Source organism: Mauremys reevesii, linkage group 12, assembly GCF_016161935.1.
Source record: "Mauremys reevesii isolate NIE-2019 linkage group 12, ASM1616193v1, whole genome shotgun sequence".
NCBI lineage: Eukaryota > Metazoa > Chordata > Testudines > Geoemydidae > Mauremys > Mauremys reevesii.
In genome coordinates this window covers 35,105,602-35,127,445 of record NC_052634.1, presented here as the reverse complement: position 1 = coordinate 35,127,445, position 21,844 = coordinate 35,105,602, and the positions used below count along the sequence as shown (strand labels likewise).

Here is a 21,844-nt window from a genome sequence, read left to right as displayed (position 1 = left end):
CAACGCAGGCAACTCATTCGCTTGTTGAGATCAAAACGACAGAAGGTGTCACGTGTCCATGGGCGGGGCTATGCAGATGAGCAGTGTCTGGCGGCAGGACGGGGAGCAGCGAGAGGAACCGAAGGAGCCCGGCGGAGAGAATTCTCTGCGTGTGGACAGAATCCGGTGTGGGGAGCTCGTGCTGTGGGTGCCTGCACCGGAGTCACTTCGGGGCAGTGATTGCCACTGAGCTACGTAGTGACCAAAGGCGTGTGAATGGGGTGTGGTGCCTGGCCGGGAGCAGCTCATGGTGATAAGGAAAGCAGTAGGAGCAGGAGATCCTGTCCTAGCAGGGGGCTCAGTGGGGTTTATTTGCAATCATGAGTGGGCGTGTTGTGAGTGCAACTTGACCCCCCCCACTTCTCTAGTGGGTGGGGCTTCTACTGTCTGCATTGGGGAGGGAGGGGTCCATGATGTCACAGCCCATGGGGAATGGGGGGGTTGAATCATGTGGGGGAGCAACTTCCCCTGCTCCCACTCACTCTCCACTAGGGGGCTGGGCTGGGATCTCTAGGGAGGGGAGCCCAGGAAAAAACAGTCTCCCCTATGGAACCCAGGAGTCCTGGCTCCCAGTCCCCCTGCTCTAGACCCCCTCCACTCCCAGAGCCAGGGATAGAACCCAGGGGTCCTGGTGCCCAGCCCCCTCCTGCTCTGATCACTAGACCCCACTCCCCTCCCAGGGTGGTGCAGGGGTCACTGGGTCGGTGTCCCAGCTCTGCTAAGGGCCGTGACTGATTTTCCCAAAGTGCTTCCTTCTGAATCCAGCACATCTGCCCCCCCCGCCCGGTCACTGCCCACCCCCGTGTGGGGGCACCAGCACTGTGCCGGGTCGTGATGGGAAATTGTCCAAGCTGGCCCAGGAGAGACGTGTGTGTCCCTGCTGCCCCCTGCTGGTGGGGCTGGGCCCTGCTGTGTGTGTGTGTGGTGGCTTTGCAGGATTTTGTATCCTGCAGCAAGTCACACACACACACACACACACACACACACACACACACACACACACACGCACATTGACACACAAAGGGACTCACAATCCCAAGAACACTCACACACAACACACCCAGAGGGGCATGCTAGCCCAACCCACAAAGAGAGAAACAATCACACCCCCAGCCACACTCACAATCACACACAGACACACACACACCAGAATATCCACAATTGTGCTCAGAGACACAACTGCACACAGTTCACTCCCACTGCTCCCAACACAAGGACCTCCTGCCCCACACAGCCTGTGCCGAGGCCTGTGGAACTCACTGCCACTGGACAGCTACCAATGAGAATGGACCTTTCCAGGAGACCAATAGACATAGCCGTGGCGACAGAGGGGGCTGGGCTCCCAGGGTCTGACCCGGGCTGAGACTGGTTCTGACCTAGAGGGGTCTATCCAGCAGGGGGCAGCGTGACCCACACACAAACCCACCAGAAGCGCCTTTCTTAGCGGGTCTCCCAGGCCATCCCCCACCCTGCCCCGGTTGGGTAACAAAGGGGCAGCACAGGACTCTGGCTAGTTGGGTAACTGCCGAGGGATTGTACAAGAGAGAGTCAGAGCCAGGGAGAGAACCCAGGAGTCCTGGCTTCCCCCCCCCCCCCGACACACACTCTAATCACTGGACCCCACTCCCCTCCCAGGGCTGGAGATAGAACCCAGGAATTCTGACCACCAACCCCCCTCCCCCGTTCTGACCACCAGACCCCACACTCCCCGTTTAGTTTTTAGTCTCGCTGCCTCTTCTATCCACCCACCCCACCTGTCCATGCCTTTGCTGCAGGTTTCTGGGGTGTCACCCCTGCTCTGCACTCCCCCAGTGCAGCCCAAGGCTTTTCCTCCCCCCAATCACACATCCTCACCCCTCTCGTGCTGGATCATCTGCTTGGCCCCCTGCCCCCTCTCGGGATGCGCTGTGCGGCGTGGCTGGGGATTGTGCAATGGCCCAGCACCAGGCAACACAGAACGGACACCACATGCCCTGCCCCACCTCACCTGAGCTGCTCTCCAGGTGCATCAGAGCCCAGTGCCCCACGTCTGGGCCCTTCTGCCCCACACGGGGTGAGCTGCAGCCCCACCACACTCCGCAGAGGGGAGAAGGGTCAGGCCAGCCAGCCCTTGTAAGCTGCGGAAATCACCACCAGGGTCGACGGTATGGGAGCTGTGACATACAGAGAAACGGTTGTTGTGCCAAAAGAGGGCAGCAGAGCACGCGCGCACGCACACACACACACACACACACACACACACTTGCAAACATACACACACACACACTTGCTAATATACACAAACACCCACACAAATCCAGTCAACATCAACACAACTCCTAACAGATGCAAACACATGCACAAATCCAGCCACAAACACAACACCCACAGCTGTAATCAGACACACACACACACACACACACCCCTTACAGAAAACCACACAAACACATGCAGAAATCAATCCATCCATTTACCACCCCCCCCCCACACACACACACACACCCCATCCCCATTCTGTGCACACACCTTGGGTCACTGCGACACTGAATACTTCAATTGGATGGGGGGCCCAGCACCATGGCTATTCCCTGCCCCCCAGGGCTCACAGGGGGTGGATTGGGGGGGCACAGGGGGCATGATCCAGTGCCAGCCAAGGAGGGGTTAGAGGTGGGGATGGGGCCATGGTTTCTGCACCACCCGGTTCCTGGCACAGGCTCCTTCCAGGATTTGCATTTCTTGGTAGTTTTCACCCCATCACCACTTCCTGCCCAGCCCCCTCCTGCTGTGCAAGACGGTTCTGGGGGGACGGGAAGAACCCAGGAGTCCTGGCTCCCAGCCCCACCTGTGCTAAGATACGAGACTCCCCTCTAACCCCAGTGCTGGGATTGGACCCTAGGAGTCCTGACACCCATCTTCCTTTCCTCTAACCACTAGACCCCACTCCTGCCCTTTTGGGGAGCCAGGGCTCCTGGGTTCTGTCCCCAACTCTGGGAGCAGAGTGGGGCCTAATGGTTAGAGCAGGAGGAGCCAGGACTCCTGGGTTCTACTCTCAGTGCTGCTGTGTGACACTGGGCCTCTGTTTCTCCTCCCACTTTTTGGGTGTGGAGCCTGTAAACTCTCTGGGGCAGGGCCTGTCTCTCGCTGTGTCTGGGCAGCGCCTGGCCCAACGGGGCCCTGATCTCAGCTGGGGCAGGGACTGTCTCTGTGTCTGTGCAGCCCCCGGCACAACAGGGGCCTTGATTCTGCCTTGTCAACGGCAGCGCAGAAAGCCCTAGTGCCAAAAGAAGATGGGGGGGGGGGGAAGCTTTGCAAAAATCGGTTACACCAATAGGAAACCAGCCCCAGCAGTTTGTGACTTCACGTCCCAAAATTAGATACACACACACACACACACACACACACACACACACACACACACACACACACACACACCTGCTCAAACCACCCCCTTTGCCAATGCACCACCTCACCTCGTCCAGGGAGGTCTAGGCGGGAAGCTCCGTGTGGGAGCGGCGATGGACAGCACCATCAAGGTAGGTTCTGGAGATGGTCCTCCAGGTACGAGCGTCTTGGCTCCAACTGGCACTGGGCTCACACTGGGCTGTGTTCAGTTCTTCTCTCTGGTGTGCGCCCCGGCTCCACAAACGCCCCCGCCCCCTGCTCTTTCCTTCTGGTATAAAAATATCCTCTTCCTTTGCCCCGGAGAGAGACACCCACGGTGCTGCTCAGCACACGCCTTCCCCCCACCCTCCCCCCATTCCCAGGAGCGTGCGGGAAGAGGGTTGGGATTGGGGAGAGCCCGTGTCCCGAGGGGAGGGGATGGGGGGACTTGTCCCCTCCTCGGAGCATGGAGGTGCCAGTAGGCACCTATGGATGGTCCCCCCAAGCAGGGCCAGGATGGAAATGGGAGGCCTGTTCCCCCAACATGGAGAATCTGGGGTGCAACCTTGCTTAACAGGTCAGTCTGTCCTTTCTCTGACTCTCCCATTCCAGCTTCAACTAGCGCTTGTGGCTCATTGGTTCTTTTTCATTCCTTTCCTTCTCTAGCTTGTATGTTCTTGCTTTCTTTTTTCCCCTCTACCTTTCACGCTCTTGCTTTCTTTCCTTCTTTTTCTAATGTTTTTTTCTCTCCCTTTATTTCTTTCTCTGCCTTTCACGTTCTTTTCGCTCGCTCTCTCTCTCTCTCACTCGCAGGTTATTTTTTTCACTCGCTCTCTTTCCTCGCTCCTTCCAAGCCAAGTGTGTTCTCCTCGCACACAGATTTTGACAGGTTTTCCTTCTGATCAGCAAGTGGATTAAGCACGTCTTCAGTGGGGGTTTGCCATGCCAGGGAGCAGGCTGGCCGGGTGTCTTTGTGGCCGTCTGCTGGCCATGCATAGGCATGGTCCTGCCCTCCTCTGGCTGCTCTGTAGCTTTGAAGCCTTCCCTCGGAGCTGTCAGCACCAGCTGCCTCTGCTCCAGGTGCCCAGAGGAGGAGAGGTGCTGGGCTCCAGCCTGGGACTCTGCCTCCCTCCTGCCTAGCCCTGACTATGAAGCCTGGCCCTGGCCCTCCTTCCTTCAAGAGGTAACATGTGGCTGCAAGTAAAATGGCCCCACTTGTGGGCATCAGGTGAAGCTGTGAGAATCCCAAGCATCTGGTCAAACCACAGGCATCAGCAACCAGGGAAGCAAGTTTTAGAGCCTCAACCCATTGTGGCCATCATGACCTGGCCCTAGTGGGCAAGTCACCCAGCAGGAGGGGAAAGATTTGCTCTTGCACAGCTGGAGACAGGGAAGTTGAGCCCTGGGAGCTCCAGGGCTTTACCACAAGCCAACACAAGGTCCCACTGAGATTTAAACTCAAATTGCAGGATTTAGAGTCCTGAGTGCTGCCCGTTACACCATGGGACCAGCTCATGCTGCCTTCTCTGCACATCAGTGACTCTCACGGGGCTGGCTTGTGTAAGGGGCTCTTGGCCCTTTACTAAAACTTAGTGTGTGGGTGGGGGAGGCAGGTTGGTTGGCTAGTTCCCAGTTCCAATAGAAGGGGGAAGGGCCAATGGGAAATCAGGCCCCTGAGACTGACAGTCCCCTGGGCAATGGGGAGAGGCCAAAGCTCCAAGTTAGCCGCACTGACAGGCCAGGCAGTGTAATGAGGGAGTCACCAGGCCAGGGGGTCCCATCCTCCATGGGAGCTGGAACTGCCTGGGTCAGAGTGGGGCGGAGCTAAGGAGAGAGCAGGAGCCCGAGAAGAGCCGGGGAGCAGAGCTGCACCAGCCAGGGAGACCCAGAGCAGATCTGTGCTGGGAGCCGAGCCGCAGCAGCACGAGCTGTAGAAGCTGCCCAGGGAGCAGATCTGTGCGGGGAGAAGAGCTGCAGCAAGCGGAGCCAGAGGAGCAGCCCAGGGAGCTGGAGGCAGAGCCGCAGCAGCACTGGGGCTGGAGGTGGGTGCAGTGAGCAGTGTGGGACAGCGAGGGGGACCCTGGGCAGAAGGCCCAGCGCAAGGAGATGCCACCCGTCAAGAGATCTTGCAGGCCAGACTTTTGGGGGTGGGGGGATCATATCCCCTACATGGGGGCTGACACTGGGAACAAGGGGCCTGTCACCTAGAGCACGTGGCCACTGCCAGAGCACGTGTCCAGCCCGTGGTGTCCCTGCAGCACAGCCAGGGCCTGGGGAGGAGGCCTGGGACATGTGAGGGAGAGACTGTGACCTGCCCTGACCCTCCAGAGCCGCTGGTTGTGATCTCCCTGCGCCACAGAACAGGGTGACGTGTTTTCCTTTCCCATCTTTCCTTGTGTTTTACATTAATTGCTGGAGCAGCAAAGAGTCTTATGGCACCTTACAGACCAACAGACGTTTTGGAGCATGAGCTTTCATGGGTGAATCCCCACTTCATCGGATGCATGTAGTGGAAATTTCCAGGGGCAGGTATATATAAGCAAGCAAGAAGCAGGCTGGAGATAACGAGGTTAGTTCAATCAGGGAGGATGAGGCCCTGTTCTAGCAGCTGAGGTGTGAACACCAAGGGAGGAGAAACTGGTTCTGCAGTTGGCTAGCCAGGGACAGTCTTTGTTTAATCCTGAGCTGATGGTGTCAGATTTGCAGATGAACTGAAGCTTATCTTAATTGCTGGGTAATAAATGGTATTTGCTTGAAGCACATGCAATGCAATGAGGAGTGGGTCAGGGAAGTGCCCAGAGCGGAGTGAGTACCCCAGAGTGGGGACATTGTAGCCCCCGTTCAAGTGATCATGACAAGATTGGGGTTCATCAAACCCCCCAGGATTCCTGGGCCCAGCCTTGTTGGGGTTACGAGGACTCACACCAGAGGTAACCCCAACCCAGGTCACACACCAGAGTAGAAAGAGCATCCTTGGGGTCAGGCAGCCTCTGGGTGAGGGGGTGGGGACTCAGATCCTTTCTCGTGCCAATTCCACCAGGGACCTGTATAAACCAGGGAAGTTCCCCACAATAGCTGGACCTGAACCCCCTGTACACTTGTGCTCTGTCCTCATTGCTTCTCTCTCTCCCTTCCCCCCATCTCTGCTGCTCCCCCTCTGGGCTTTTTCAGCACCTGGCCCCACAGCGCTTCCTGCCAGCCAGAGACTGCGTGTTCTAGGCCTGCTCCTGTGGATGTGGCCTCTCTCCTGATTCCTGAGGAAAGGAACCTTTCCAAGAAATGGCCACGGCTTCTGGGAATCTGCAGGTTGCTGGTGGAGAGCGCCAGGAATCATTTGGCTCCTGGCACACAAGGCAACTTAAAAGCTGAGCGCCTAGACAGGGGCTTGAACGCTGGACCCTCAGATTAAGAGCCTGATGCTGTACCAACTGAGCTACCTGGGCTTGTTAAGAATGTTTTCACCATTCACCACAAGAGCGAGCAGGCAGGCAAACGAGAGGCAAAAAAAAAAAAAGTCCCAGCAACCCCTCCTCTTGTTCTGCACAGCCACTGCCTGTCAGCAGGATTCCTCCTTGTCCTCCTCCCTCAGTGCGACTAAATCTCCACACCTAGACAGCCGGTCCGTCCGCTGCACCCCAATCCCCCAGGCCTGAGCCTCCCTGCCAAAGCCCTGCACCCAGCTCCAGAGAATTAAGTCTCACATCTCACTGGGAACTCCACTTCTTGTGCCCAGAGAGTCTCGGCCCCCCTCAGCAGATGACCTGAGAAACACAATGTCGCCTTTTCCAAAGAAGAGCTTGGAGGGGTTTTTCTCATGTTACCACGTGGCCTAATGGATAAGGCGTCTGAGTGTGGATTAGAAGATTGAGGGTTTGAGTCCCTTGGTGGTTGCGTTTCTGCAGTTTCACTGTTGTGCTGAACGTCCTGCTCCCTTCAGGGCTGGAACCTCTTCTTGGCCGCTCAGGCCAATGCTCTGGCTTCAGCTAGAGCCCCGGGAAGGAGTTGGGGGGTGGGCGTCACAAAGGCTGGGGCATGAGCCCCAGGTGCTTCCAGTCTCGCCTTTGCCATTCCTGACTTGCCAAAGAAAGTGGGCGGCTTCCCGGGCTAGCGTGTGCGCCTGTCCCTGTGCTGGAGGGTACTTGCTACATATCGTCTTTGGGGCCTGGGTGTTTCTCTGCTTCTCGCCAGCTGGGGAAAAGCTTCTTGGGGTAAAATCTCCTGCCCCACTGCCAAAGTGAGCACAGAGAGTGGGAACGGTCAGAGGCCCCACCATGGGGCTGGCCCTGCTTTCCTACCATCTTGAGATGTTGGCCACAGAGCATCAGCAGCTGCCCCCCATGCTGGTGATCTTCAGAGGGTGTTTGGCATGGCAGGGAGCAGCCTGGCTGGGTATTTTGTGCCTGTCTGAAGGCCACACATAGGCATGGTCCTGCCCTCCTCTAGCCCTGACCTCAGTTGCTCTGTGGCTTTTAAGCCTTCCCTTGGAGCTGTCAGCACCAGCTGCCTCTGCTCTAGGTGCCCAGAGGAGGAGAGGTGTTGCTGGGTCACTTTTACAGATGCCCCTTCCCTGGTACTGCCCTTGCTCAGCTGGGCAGAGGAGCTTCCATCCCCAATCCCTGCCTGTCACTGCCCAGCAGCCCCTCTGGCACCATTCCTGAGGGTCACCCTGCCTCACTCTCTTCCTGCCATGTTGGGAAAGACAGCTCCCATCTCTCCTTGTTAAAGGTCAGGTGGGCCAACTAGGGGCAGAAGCCCATTCTATGTTTTCCTACTGCAGAGCCCAAGCTCAGGGACTCCCCTTAGGTGCAGGCACTGCTGTGCTCCCAGAGAACAAGCCAGCGCTGCACAAAGAGAGATGACAGGGTCTGCCAAAGCCTGGGATTGAACCAGGGACCTTTAGATCTTCAGTCTAATACTCACCCCACTGAGCTACTTTGGCAGCTGCAGGATAGTGTTTTGGCCTGTTGCTTCTCTGTCCGGGATGTTTTTGTCAGCAGTTGCACAGAAAAAGGACAGGAAAACGAACGGCTGCTCCACAGCCCCACCGGAGGAACCCGACGCCCTTAGCTGTGGGGAGTAAGAAGTGGCTGTTGGCTGACAGGGCCTGTCCCCGAGGAGCTGGAACAGCAGCTGCCGCCTCCCCCTCGGCTCCAGGCTGTGGGAAATGCTCCTTGCCTGGCTGCATGGGCGGCTGCTGCTCCGTGCTCTGGAGAGCGTCTGTATTGCTCTGTCAACCCCCCGTCTTCACTGAGCCAGTCTGGTAAGGTCCCAAGTGCCCCCTCCGGCCTGGCAGCTGAGAGTCTGTGCAGACATCAGCCCCCCTGCCAGCCCCACAGGCAGCAGCAGCGCCAGCCCCCCAGCACCACAGGGGCACTCAATGCACTTCCTGTGGGGAAATGGCTCCTTGGCGTCCAGCTGCTAGAGTGAGAGCCAGGAGAGAGCAGTGTCTGGCTCACCGTGGGGGAGAGAAGAGACCTGGTGAGTGCGGATCTCCCTCAGCCTCCCCCACAAGGCTGGTCAGTTGTATTGTCACTGTGATAGTCAGTGCTTCCCTTCAGGGCCGGCCCTAGAGGGGTGCAAGGCCCAGGACAAATCCCCCCTTTCCTCCCCAGGCCCTGCCCCCACCCCACCCCTCCCCTTCCCCCAAGCCCCCACCCCTGTCCCATCCCTCTCCCTCTCCCACCTCTTCCCCTCCCCCTCCCCGCCCAGCCCCTCCCGCACCCCACTGAACAGCTGGTCACTGGCAGGTGGGAGGGGCTGAAGGGGAAGAGGAGGAGCTTGTCAGCAAGGCCTGTAGTGGGGGGGGGGGCAGCTGGCTGCCAGTGGGCGCTGAGCACCTATTTTTCCTCTGTTGGTTCTGCAGCCCCGTAGCTCCCATGGAGTCACTGACTTGGCTCCTTTCACACTCTAGAGAGAGGAGCAGAACCAGGGCTATGGCTGATCTATGGGGCACCAGGTGAGTGGCAGAGGCTTCAGGTGCTGAGAGTTTGCCTGACCCCTCAGGGACACAGTGTGAGGTGGTGTCCCAGGGATCTCTGTGAAAGGAGCAGAACAGGATTTACTTGGGGTGGGGAGAGAATTGAGAGTGTCTCAGGGGGTTGTACAGAGGTATTGCCCGGGTGAGAGACTGGCTAAAACACAGGCCTCGCTGTGAGCAGGATTTGAACCTGCGCAGGGGAACCCTATTGGATTTCGACTCCAACGCCTTAACCACTCAGCCATCACAGCTGTGAGCACAGAACTTCCCCAGTGCCAGAGAAACTGGTAAAGAATCCCAATGCCCAGGCATGAAGTCATCTGAACTACAGAATTCCCACAGCAAACCCGGCTCACAAAACATTGCTGCCCAGAGGATTCAGGGGGCCTGGGGCAAAGCAATTTTGGGGGCCCCTTCCATAAAAAAAAATTACAATACTATATTCTCGTGGGGGCCCCTGTGCGTGGGGCCCGGCGCAAATTGCCCCACTTGCTCCCCCCCACATGGGCGGCCCTGGGAAAAATAAACCTTCTGCATCTCGGCACAAATCCAGTTTTGAGAACTTCTTTACAAGGTATCACTGGTTCTCAGCATCAGCTAGTGCTAAAAGGCACTAAAGCTCATTAAAAGGGTTGGACAAATATGTGCCGTCAAAACCGTTTCTGGATCGAAAACTAGGGGTTTTTAAAAAGCAGAAAAAATCACGGACAATGTCTGCTTTCCTTCAAAATGTGTTGTGTTTTTTTTAATTGAAAAGCTGAAATTAGTCTGCCAAAACCTGAACATGGTTTGGGGTTTCAGAAGTGTGTGGCCAAATATCTGCTGCTTGCTGTGTTTGATTGCTTAAAGAAAGAATAACAAAATTCTGTTTAAAAAAAAAACCAAAACTTTTTGAACGACCTAAGCTTGTGACCAAACACCTGAGCCCATCCAGGCAGAGATTTTTCCAGGTTTCTGATACTCTGCTGGCTTCCTTGACTCATATCTGTCTGCATAACTTTGGGTTCATTTAGGTTAGAACATAAGAACAGCCATACTGGGTCAAACCAAAGGTCCATCCAGCCCAGTATCCTGTCTACCAACAGTGGCCAATGCCAGGTGTCCCAGAGGGAGTGAACCTAACAGGCAATGATCAAGTGATCTCGCTCCTGCCATCCATCTCCACCCTCTGACAAACAGGCTAGGGACACCATTCCTTACCCCGCCTGGCTAATAGCCATTAATGGACTTAACCTCCATGCATTTATCTGTTTCCTAGAGGCTGGCTCCATGGGGTCCCTCACAAACTGGAGACGGTTACTGTGGGTTTGTCTTTAGTACAGCTTATGTACATACACCACGAACTGAGCATTTGAGCTTGTTCCAGAATCTGGGATGAGCCTATGTTGTGAAAACTGAAATGCTCAAAATAGCACATGCATGTGAATGGACACAGGGTGCTAAAATTAAATTAACCCAGGGGTTCTCAAACTGGGGGTCAGGACCCCTCAGGGGGGTCAGGAGATTATTACTGGGGGTTGTGAGCTGTCAGCCTCCACCTCAAACCCCGCTTTGCCTCCAGCATTTATAATAGTGTTAAATATATAAAAAAGTGTTTTCAATTTATAAATGGGGGTTTGCTATGTGAAAGGGGTCACCAGTATAAAAGTTTGAGACCCACTGAATTAATGCCTCTGGAGCCTCAGGGAATGTAGGGGGGTCGTCTCCCTTGGTAGGGTTGGGAAGGACGTAGGGGGTGTAGGATATTGCTCTTCACATGTGATCCCTCCCCCAGTGGCTAATTTGAAATGAAGCTCCCCTCCCCTGACACGAATCCCCCTGTGGCACTGAAATGAAACACAGACTAGAACTCGGCATGTGAGAAGTGAAGGGGATGGGAGCCCTCATGGAGAAGCGAACAGCTCGGCTCCTCTGCAAGCCTCACACTGCTCAATGAGCTTTAGGGTGGGGAAGGCTGAGCCTCCCGAACAGCCTGGCCCTGCCCCCTATCTGACCCCCACCCACTTCCTGCCCCCCCGACTGCCCACCCCCCTGCACTACCAAGGAAAGTGGTGGATCCTCCATCTCTTGATGTCATTTCATGAAGACTAGCTGCCTTTCTGGAAGGTGTTTGCCCAAAAGTAGCTAGTGTGTCATACAGGAGGCCTGTGATATGCAGGGGGTCAGATTAGATGCTCTAATGGTCTCTTCTGGCCATAAAGTCGACTAATTTCTGAAAAACTGAGTGTAGCATCGGGAGCAGCGTCTGATGTTTTACTGTCTAGCCAGCTTGCTGCCTAGAACGAACGCTCCTTGAGTGGGGTGATCCACAGGGAGTAGCTCAAACCTCCAAAGTGCCTGGCCAGGGGCAGGACATTAGCCCAGCAAGGGAGGGGTGTGGCAGTGACATCACAAAGGCCTTTTGCAGGACCTCAGACTATTGGTCAAAGGCGGTGGGGAGGTGGTGACCTCACAGAGAGATGCTGACATCAGCCAGGCAGGACAGGGGCGAGGCAGTGGTGAGCTGGAGATGGTTCGCATGAACCGGTTGCTAAATTTAGAAGCCAGTTTAGAACTGGTTGTTAGGGTTACCATATAGCCAGCAGCCCCCGCTGCTGCTGGGAGACAAGACACCTCGCTCGGTGTAGCTAGAGCGTCCTTTGCCCGAGTGGTACCTTCCCCCATTTGCCCTGCAGTCCCCCGAACCTCGTCACCCCCAATTCCTCTCCCCCCTGAGCCTCATCACCCCCGGATTCCTCCCCTCCGAGTCTCATCTTACCTTGGGCTCTGGCAGGCTGATTGAATCAAACTGCAGCTCTCCTGCCCAAGCTGATTCAATCAGCCTGCCGGAGCCCAAGGTAAGAAGAGACTTGGAGGTGTTGCCGGCTGAAAGAGCCCAAGGCGGAGCAACAGCGGGATTCGTTGCCCGGTGTGCGTCGCACTAATTATCACACCAGGGTGGAGAAGCAAAACCAGGTTTATTTGTGCACAAAGAAAGGTGCCAGGGAGAACAGCCTTCTCAAATCCTGCACCCCCGCTCACAGGCGGGGTCCCAACATTTATACCCCCCTTGTTTGTGTGAGCCTTTTGTTCGGTTTTCCCCCTCACCCCTCCCTTCCCAGCAACAGCTACATTAGGCATTACATTTCAGCGTGTTAGAAAAGTTCTCATCCACAGGCTTATCTTTTGGCCTTCACAGAACAAACGCATACAGATTTTCCTTCCCCCTCTCCCCCTCCTCCCCGCCGCTTCTGCTGTTTCAAACTCCTACATTTGCAAGCGGAGATTGCTGACAGCTACACATTTTGCTTGCAGTCTGTTAGCATCTTAGGCTGGTTAAAGTTCACAGCATGTAAGAACTTTGGTTCACTTCAGGCCCAAAGTCACAACTTTGGTTTACTCAGGCCTAGTGGCACCAACAGAGGGGAGGAATCCAGGGTGATGAGGCTCAGGGGAGGGAGAGAGGAATTGGGGGTGACGAGGCTCAGGGGGCTGCGGGGCAAACCGGGGGAAGGTAGCGCTCGAGCAAAGGACTCTCAGCTCTTCAGCTGCACAGAGCTGAGGTGTCTTGTCTCCCAGAAGGCCGGGGCTGGGGGGGGCAGGAATCGAGGGATGATGAGGCTCGTGGGGAGAGGAATTGTGAGGTGACAAGGCTGGGGATAGGGATGGGATCCCAGGGTGGCAGTGAATTTCCTGTCTGTATGTTCTAAATAATAGCAGCTGCTCCCCTAGCCAGGGGCAGCTCTAGCGATTTCACCGCCCCTAGCACAGCGGCACGCCACGGGGGGTGCTCTGCCGGTCGCCAGTCCCATGGCTCCGGTGGACCTCCTGCAGACGTGCCTGTGGAGGGTCTGCTGGGCCCGTGGCTCTGGTGGAGCATCTGCAGGCACACCTGTGGGGGGTCCACTGGAGCCACGGGACCGGTGACCGGCAAAGCGCCCCCACGGCATGCCACTGTGCTTGGGGCTGCGAAGTGGCTAGAGCCGCCCCTGGTTCTGAGGGGGGCAGTCGGGGGCAGGACGTGGGGGGGTGTTGGATGGGGAGGACAGGCTGTTTCGGGAGGCACAGCCTTCCCTACCTGGCCCCTGATGCAATTTTGCAACCCTGATGTGCTGGGCCAGCCTTAGGAAGTGCGGGGCCTGATTTGAACAGTTTTGACAGGGCCCCAGCAGGGATGAACTTAAAAAAAAATCACGTAAAAAACACGTGGGGCGTACTCACCGGGCCGTGCTCCAAGTCTTCAGCGGCACTTTGGCGGCAGGTCATTCACTCGCTCTGAGTCTTTGGTGGCACTGAAGGACCCGTCACCGAAGTGCTGCTGAAGACCCGGCATGAATGAAGGACCTGCCGCCAAAGACCTGGTAGGGAACCGGTTGTTAAGATTTTGGCAGCTCATCACTGCCGAGCACTCCCCCACAACACACACACACACACACACACACACACACACACACACACACACACACACACACACACACACACACACCTCTACCTCCTGGTGCTGGGATTGGAACAGGAGAAAGGACAAAAGAAGCAAGAGATGAAGAGAAAGGAGGGGGAGAGGGATGGATGGAGGAAGAGGTGAAACAAAAAGGACAAACCCAAATGTCCCCAGTGGTTCTAAGGGACAAAATCCCAAGTGCGGAATAAAATTCTGCCTCCTTAAGCTCGTGTTTTCCATGCCTAGAATTCAACTGTCACCAGATGGCTCAGACTGAACAAGTTTCAAACCTCGAGGAGGCTCTTACCTTCTAAACAGGGACGGCTGTTTTCTAGTAAAATCACTAAAAGGGAAGGAGAAAACTCGAAAGAGGTTCCTCCTGGTGCTCACGTCCGTGAACCCGAATACTCCCTCAGTCCTCAAAGAGAGACCTGGAGAAGGAGACTTGCTGAAGCAAAGCCACAGGTGTGTCTGAGGTTTCCCTGGCCCCTCACCCCTGTCCTGCCTGGCTGATGTCAGCATCTCTCTGTGAGGTCACCACCTCCCCACCACCTTTGACCAATAGTCTGAGGTCCTGCAAAAGGCCTTTGTGATGTCACTGCCACATCCCTCCCTTGCTGTGCTAATGTCCTGCCCCTGGCCAGGCACTGTGGAGGTTTGAGCTACTCCCTCTGGATGACCCCACTCAAGGAGCGTTCGTTCTAGGAAGCAAGCCGGCTAGACAGGAAAACATCAGATGCTGCTCCCAATACTACACTCAGTTTTTCAGAAATTAGTCGACTTTATGGCCAGAAGAGACCATTAGAGCATCTAATCTGACCCCCTGCATATCACAGGCCTCCTGTATGACACAAGAGCTACTTTTGGGGCAAACACATTCCAGAAAGGCATCTAGTTTTCATTAAATGACATCAGGAGATGGTGAATCCACCACTTTCCTTGGTAGTTTGTTCCTGTGGTGAATCATCTTCGCTGTTGAATATTTGTGCCTTAGTTGTAATATGAATTTGTCTCTTTTCACTGTCCAGCCATTGGGGCTTGTTATGCCTTTCTCTGTTTTAATACCCAATCTTTTCTCTCCATTAAGGTCCTTCAACACTTCAATGAAGTCACCTTTCAATCTTCTTTTGATAAGCTAAATAGGTTGAGCTCTTTCAATAGCTCCCTAGAAGGCATTTTTCTCCAGCCCTCAGAACATTTGGTGGCTGCCCCAACTCCAATTTCACAACATCTTTTTCAAACGAGGACACCAAAACTGGAGGCAGTATTCCTGTATCAGTCTCACTGATGCTGTGTCACGTCCTGTGATGTTATTGACATAATCTGTAACTCTATAGATCACCGTTGCAACCACTGTTCTATATTTGCAGCCAATATTATAGAAAGGTTGTCGTGTAAGGGGTCTATGGAGAGGTTCTGATTGGCTGATTATAATTATGCTATCTCTAGATGTGTATCATTCTTGTAGTTGACGTTATGAATATTGGCTCTATGCTGTCCGTATTTCAAACTTGTGCTATGCTTCCGGGGAATACCCCAGCCAGACAAGTTGGTGTCAGTTCTGCCTAGCCTGCTTGATGGCCCATTAAGGACCATGAGCTGTACAACTGACCCATCGAGAGAAGGCAGATTCGCCTTGTGGCTCAGCAAGGTGTGCAGGGACCTGCCTATGGACAGAACTTTAGGGTTTTCTATGCCTCGTGCTGGATAGAGTGTCCTTGGGACAAAGAAAGCAAAGACCACATGGCAAGAGACTATAAAAGGCTGATGCCTCGTCTCCATCTTGTCTTCAATCCTGCTTCATACCTCTGGAGGGACTTTGCTACAAACTGAAGCTCTGTACAAAGGACTGAATGACTCATCCCAGCTGTGGATGGACTCCAGAAACTTGAATTGAACCTGCAGTTTATTCCATCACTGCTACAAGCCTGAACCAAGAACTTTGCCATTACTGTATGTGAAGGGTTAAAATCCATGTGCAGTTTATATAACAACCTGGTCTATGGATTGTGCCAGCTCTTTTCCCGACCCAAAGTCCAGAATATGGTCAAGGGACCAGAGGCCTAGCAAATCGTGATCAGCTAAGAGAAAGCTGGGTAAACAGAAAGCCGTGCTTGCTAAGATAGGCTTGGTCAGCAAATTGCCAGGTGTTGGAGCTAAGAACTAAATTATCGTGTCTTATTCAGAGTGGCAGATTGAACAAAGAATCCCTGTTCCTATTGTGTTAGTCTCTTCTGTAGGGAGACGTTCTTCCCACTGATCCAGCCTTAAGTTTAGGAAAAGTTGGCACATGTCAGTATAAGATATGGCATCCTTCCACCTCCCTTCCAAGGGACCAATGCCTGCCTTAAGACACAGAAAACAATCTTTATTGCCATATACTTTCACTGTTTCTTTGCTTTAACCCCTAGGAATGTACCTGGTGGACAATCAAAGGAGTTGCTCCATTCCAATGGACCTCAAATCAGAATTCAACATAAATGTTTTATACTACTAACATTTTATTAAAGTATTAATTAAATGTTCACTTGCTAACTTGAGACCATGGGCGGAGACATTATGTAACCTGTTAACCACTGGCTAATGTGCTTATCTTGTCTTGCTGCAAAACCTATCCTGGGGTGTGGCACTGCCTACCCCGTCACTTTCCCCCGCCCATGGAAAATCTATAAATTCTATTGTAATCAATTAACTGACAGTGTCTCTGAGCCTAATAAGCAAGGTGACACTCCGCCAGCGCTGTGTGTAATGAACTCCTATGCTTGACCTCTACACGGTGTGGATTTATGTCCTTCACTGGTGAAGCTAGTAGTTTATTTAAGGTGATAGGTAGGTTCAGGTTAGTAAAATATGGTGACTCAATGTATTAGTAGAACTGTATTTGTTGGGGGTGGTTACAGTACATGTAAAGTTGCTGGGCAATCAGTAACAGTAGCGTTGCACGTGCTTGTGACTATTTTCAATATTTTTTACCTTTTATATGTGCACTTATAGGAATAGGCAGTTAATGCATAATATTACTTGGACTTATGCTTGTCTCCAGTATAACTTGCCATTTGTATTAATCCTCACTCAGGGCTGGTCTACACTACGGGGGGAAATCGATCTAAGATACGCAACTTCAGCTACGTGAATAATGTAGCTGAAGTCGAAGTATCTTAGATCGAATTACCTACCATCCTCACGGTGCGGGATCGATGTCCGCGGCTCCCCATGTTGACTCCGCTACCGCCGTTTGGGTTGTATTAATCCTCACTCAGTGCTGGTCTTTAATTCTGTTTTTCTTCTTCTGCCTGTGTTGCCTTTATAGTCATAAGTCATTAAAAACCTTTCTGGAGGAATAATTAGCTGTTTAGTTTCTCTTTTGCAGACACTACTCAACCTCATTGCATGTGTGTTGGGTGGTGGGAAGTAGTGATCACCCAGAGCCCCACTAGGGCCCTGGCCTGATCCCACCTAGGGCTCTGACGTGTGGCTCCTCCTTCCATTAATCTCCACAAACCACATTCTAGAGATGGGCATGGTGACCTTCCTGGGGATCTTGACAGCTTTAGCCAACTTCTTGGTGGCTATTTTCCTGCTCACAGCCACTGTCTTCTTCTCATGCCTTGTCCTGGGGGCCCAGCTGCTGGCTGAATGTGAAGGAGACAAAGTGCTGGTGACTTTAGCCTGCACCAAGTTACCTTTGCTCATCAGACTCCTGAACCCCAGCTGGACGTGGTTCTTGTTCTCCTGCACAGCACAGCCCTGGAGAGAGGGATCTGCGAATGTACATTCCTATGATCCCTTTGTTTATTTGATGAAAACGTAAACTAGACACTTAGAGGATTGGAACTGATTTCAGCTGGACAGCTTTGCTAGGTTTTTATGCATTTGGACAGCGAAATGTTGAGTTTACATTCATATCAAGCACCCCTGTATAGTGGAGCTCCTGAACAGAATGGAGAATGGAAATAAAAATGTTTTCCTTCTTTTTTAAAAAAAGAAAGACGGTTATAAGAGGGCACTTGGGTTTGAACCAAGGACCACTCGAGCTGTAGTCAAACACTCTACCACTGAGCTCTACCCCCATGACGACAGGAGCAGGGAATTGTGATCTCCAGGACTTTGAAGGACAAACCCTGTTTCATCCAACTCCTTTGCCATTCCCAGACCACAGGTGGTTTTAAAAATGGGGTTTGATTAAAATTCTTAAATGTGGCAAACACCACAGCTTGCACACCCACCGATATAGCTTCTCCCACTGACATTGCTGCCACCTCTTGGGGAAGTGGATTAACTACACCCACAGGAAATTTTCTCCCATCAGCATAGAGCAGTGGTTCTCAAACTGTGGGGCAGGACCTCAAAGTGGGTCATTACCCTGTTTTAATGGGATCACCAGGGCTGGTATTAGACTTGTTGGGGCCTGGGTCTGAAACCAAAAGTCTGAATCCCACCACCCAGGCTGAATCCCTCAAGCTCTGGTTTTGCCCTCCCCACACTGGGGTGGGGCTCAGGCTTTGGCTCCCCCCTGCCTGGTGTGGAGGGGCCTGGTGCTTGGTCCCTCTTTCCAGGGCCATATAGTAATTTTTTTTTGGCAGAAGGGGGTTGCACTGAAAGGAAGTTTGAGAAACCCTGGTATGGAGCATCTCCATTACTGAGCTGCAGCAGCACAGACTCACTGTTTGAAATGTTGACTTGTCCTTAGCCTCTGCATACATCTAGGCTTGGCTCCCTGGGGCACCGTGGGTGATCAGACACTGAAAGTACAGCCATGGAGACATCACACACTAGCCTTGTCTAATTGGCAAGAATCAAACCTCTACAGAAAGACGCCCATTGCTTTCCAACCCAGCTCCCTAAGCCCTCAGCCACAACCTCTTAACACAGGGGCCTTTCTACATTCTGGTTCTGTTCTCACTGAAGAGTCATTTCCAATTGTTTGCTCAGACCAGCTTCCCCAGCACACTCACTGCTGTGCAGCTCTGTACATGTGGCCATGGCCGAACAGCAATGGCTGGAGCATGATTAGAGTGTGTTTGTGGTTAATGATGTTGTATGTTAATGGTGCTGTAGCTTGTTCATTCCCTGCCTTGGCAATTCAGACAGTCCCTTTTCCTGTTGTATCGCCTGTACGACGAACAAAACACAAAAACAAGACAACTTTCAGTTTTCCAAAATAATTCGGATTATCACACAGTCTCTTACTCTTTAACCAATAACTTCACCTATAATTTCATTTTAATTGGTAACAATAACATATTCAAAGATCACAAATTCTTGTCATATATGTTAGTTTTCTTTTAATCCCCATTGCCAACAACTGAACCCTGGTTCTTGTTGTGGTTTGTTCCAACGTAGGTCCCAACCATTTCTGTGAGTTCATATATCTCTGGTTCTTCTGCCACATGTGTTCGTAGAAGGGGTCTTCTATGTCGGAATGTTTGCATCATGGAGAAAAATACCTCTCTTTTCACACTTTTTAATCTTTCAAAGTAGGAGGACGTAGAGAAGTAATGTAAATGCATAAAACACAAGAGAAAACTAAGGTCTGGTCCACACTAAAGACATTTATTGGGATAACTATATTGCTTAGGGCTGTGAAAAATCCAGTTACACAGCCCTATCCCCCTTGGGTAGATAGTGCTACATGAGTGGGAGAGCTTCTTTTGCCAACATAGCCACCGCCGCTTGCAAGGGTTGGACTAATCAAGTCCGATGGCAGAAATCTCTCCCATTGGCTTAGAGCGTCTGTAATAGCAGCGCTACAGCAGCGCAGCTACATTGGTGCAGCTGCGCCAACATCAGCTTTATTGAGTAGCCAGAGCATCAGACACAAAACCATAGAATCAGGACTCAACATGCATGTATCCGGAAGTCTGAAATTGGAGCCTGACAAATTCGTTGCCTCATTGGTTACCATCATTTCTACAGCCTGAAAGTCCTTGTTACCCAATCAGGCAGCCAGTTTGGGATCCACAGGGAAGGACTGTCCTATGAAGCACTCTCTCTTTGCATCCAGTGAAGGATGACTGTTCTCAATCTAACCCTGGCATCGTTTGGAAGTGTAATCAGTGACACTGAACTAGGAAGTGGAGTTGCACAATCAATTTTCCTTGGGTCACCATCGCTTCCTTTACCAGGGTGGAAACCAAGAACTGGGTGTGGACTCTTCCAACCTCAGCTCTTTCCAAATCCTTGGTCTTGGATAGGGTAAATTTACACTTCTGATGTAGAATCCTTTACAAAACCACTTCAAATCTCAGCAGTGTTAATGAGGAATGGCTTCCTGAAACATGCCCAGCTTTTCTTTAATTCGGTGACACAGGTCCAGAAAAGGGACTGGATCCAGGCCTGGATCAGAATCTTTGTTAAGTTACCAGAGCTGGAGATTCTATTAAAAATGGCTATTTTTCTGAAGATATTACATTTTCAACACTGGTTTCATTTTATACAGATCTTTAGCTCCTACAAAAGATAAATTTGACAAAAAACTCCACTTCTATTTCCTCAACATGTGTCATGAAGGGCAGCATTTCCCATACCATAGGATTAGCTAGGAGAGATCTTCTGTAGGGCCTGAGTTACAAATGCTTTGGGAACCAAACACATGGGGATTTTGCCTAGTTCAAAATCACTTACCATGGAATTCTCTTCCCAGATCAATGGAGACAATATTGCCTTAAACAACTGAAATACACTGTGATCATATGCACTTCCTTCAGTTAGTTGGGGTTCTGCTGTTGTTCACCATTTCTGAGTGGAGATTTTAAATCACTGCTGTCCAGTAAATTAGAGAGTTCTCTCCTGCTGATAGAACTGCAGTTCAACTTTCTCCATGTCATCATGGAGGGATGGGGAAAAAGCAAAGCTGAAATCATAAATGAGGACTTTAGCTAAGGGTCATTGTCTTAAATTCTCCAATACATCTGAGCTACATCCTATCAAACTGAACTAATATCCAACTGAGTGACCAAACAGCCTTCAGGAAAGATAGAAACCCACATCACATAAAGAGAATACATTACAAAGAAAGTACCATATTGTCCCGAGTATAGGCCGCACTTTTTTCCCCTAATGTGAGTGTTTAAACTAGGGGTGTGGCCTATAATCGGGACAATAGCCGTGGCGGGAGCCCAGAGCCCTTTAAATCCCAGCCGCGGCAGGGAATCAGAGGGCTCTGGGCTGCCGGCACCCGCGGGGAGCCCAGAGCCTTTTAAATCCCAGCCGCAGCCGGGACTCAGAGGGCTCTGGGCTGCCGGCACCCGTGGGGAGCCCAGAGCCTTTTAAATCCCAGCCGCAGCCGGGACTCAGAGGGCTCTGGGCTGCCCACTGCGGCGGGGAGCCCAGAGCCCTTTAAATCTCAGCCGCGGCCGGGAATCAGAGGGCTCTGGGCTGCCCCAGCCGTGTTCCCGCCTCCCCCGCCGCCCAGCCCTGGCCCCGCGTACCCGCCTCCGCCGGCCCTGGCCTCGCACCGCCCGGCTCCAGCCCTGGCCACATCCCTGCCCCCCCCGCCGCCGCCCTTCCCTGCCCCGCGTACCTGCCTCCCCCGCCGCCCGGCCCCAGCCCCGTGTACCTGCCTCCGCCGGCCCCGGCCTCAGGGCTGTCCAGAGGGGGGCGCAAGTGGGGCAATTTGCCCCCGGGCCCAGCAGGGGTCCCCACGAGAGTTTTTCTGGGCCCCCGGAGCGGGGTCCTTCACTCGCTCCAGGGGGCCCGGAAAACTCTTGCGGGGCCGGGCGCAGGAGCTTCTTCTGCTCCTGGTCTTCACCTGCGGGAGGGGGGGTCCTTGCGCTCCAGGGCGGAAGGACCCCACACTGGCGAGTTACCGCCCAAGCGGGACCCGCTGCCGAAGTGCAGCCCGGTCTTCGGCGGTAATTCGGCGGCGGGGGGCCCTTCCGTTCCAGGACCCGCCGCTCAAGTGCCCCGAAGACCTGCGGCGGGGCCCCCCCCCGCCCATTTCCCGCCGAAGCCGGGGCCGCACTTCAGCGGCGGGTCCCGCTTCGGCGGTAATTCGGCGGCAGGGGCGCCCTGCGGCGGGTCTTCGGGAGACTTCGGCGGCAGGTCCC

At 53.3% G+C, this 21,844-nt stretch overlaps 1 protein-coding gene and 3 non-coding genes across 4 annotated transcripts in view; all 4 read right to left on the bottom strand.

Annotated features, from left to right (window-relative positions):
• Nucleotides 1-21,844, bottom strand: part of LOC120375395 (zinc finger protein 883-like) — a gene marked incomplete at its 5' end in the record, with an annotated part of 158,913 nt that overhangs the window by 24,185 nt on the left and 112,884 nt on the right. The gene's annotated exons all lie outside the window — the stretch shown is intronic.
• On the bottom strand, nt 8,266-8,338 carry TRNAF-GAA. Its single transcript has one exon. It is a non-coding gene; the product is annotated as a tRNA-Phe (tRNA).
• On the bottom strand, nt 9,546-9,627 carry TRNAS-CGA. Its single transcript has one exon. It is a non-coding gene; the product is annotated as a tRNA-Ser (tRNA).
• Nucleotides 17,795-17,866, bottom strand: TRNAC-ACA. Its single transcript has one exon. It is a non-coding gene; the product is annotated as a tRNA-Cys (tRNA).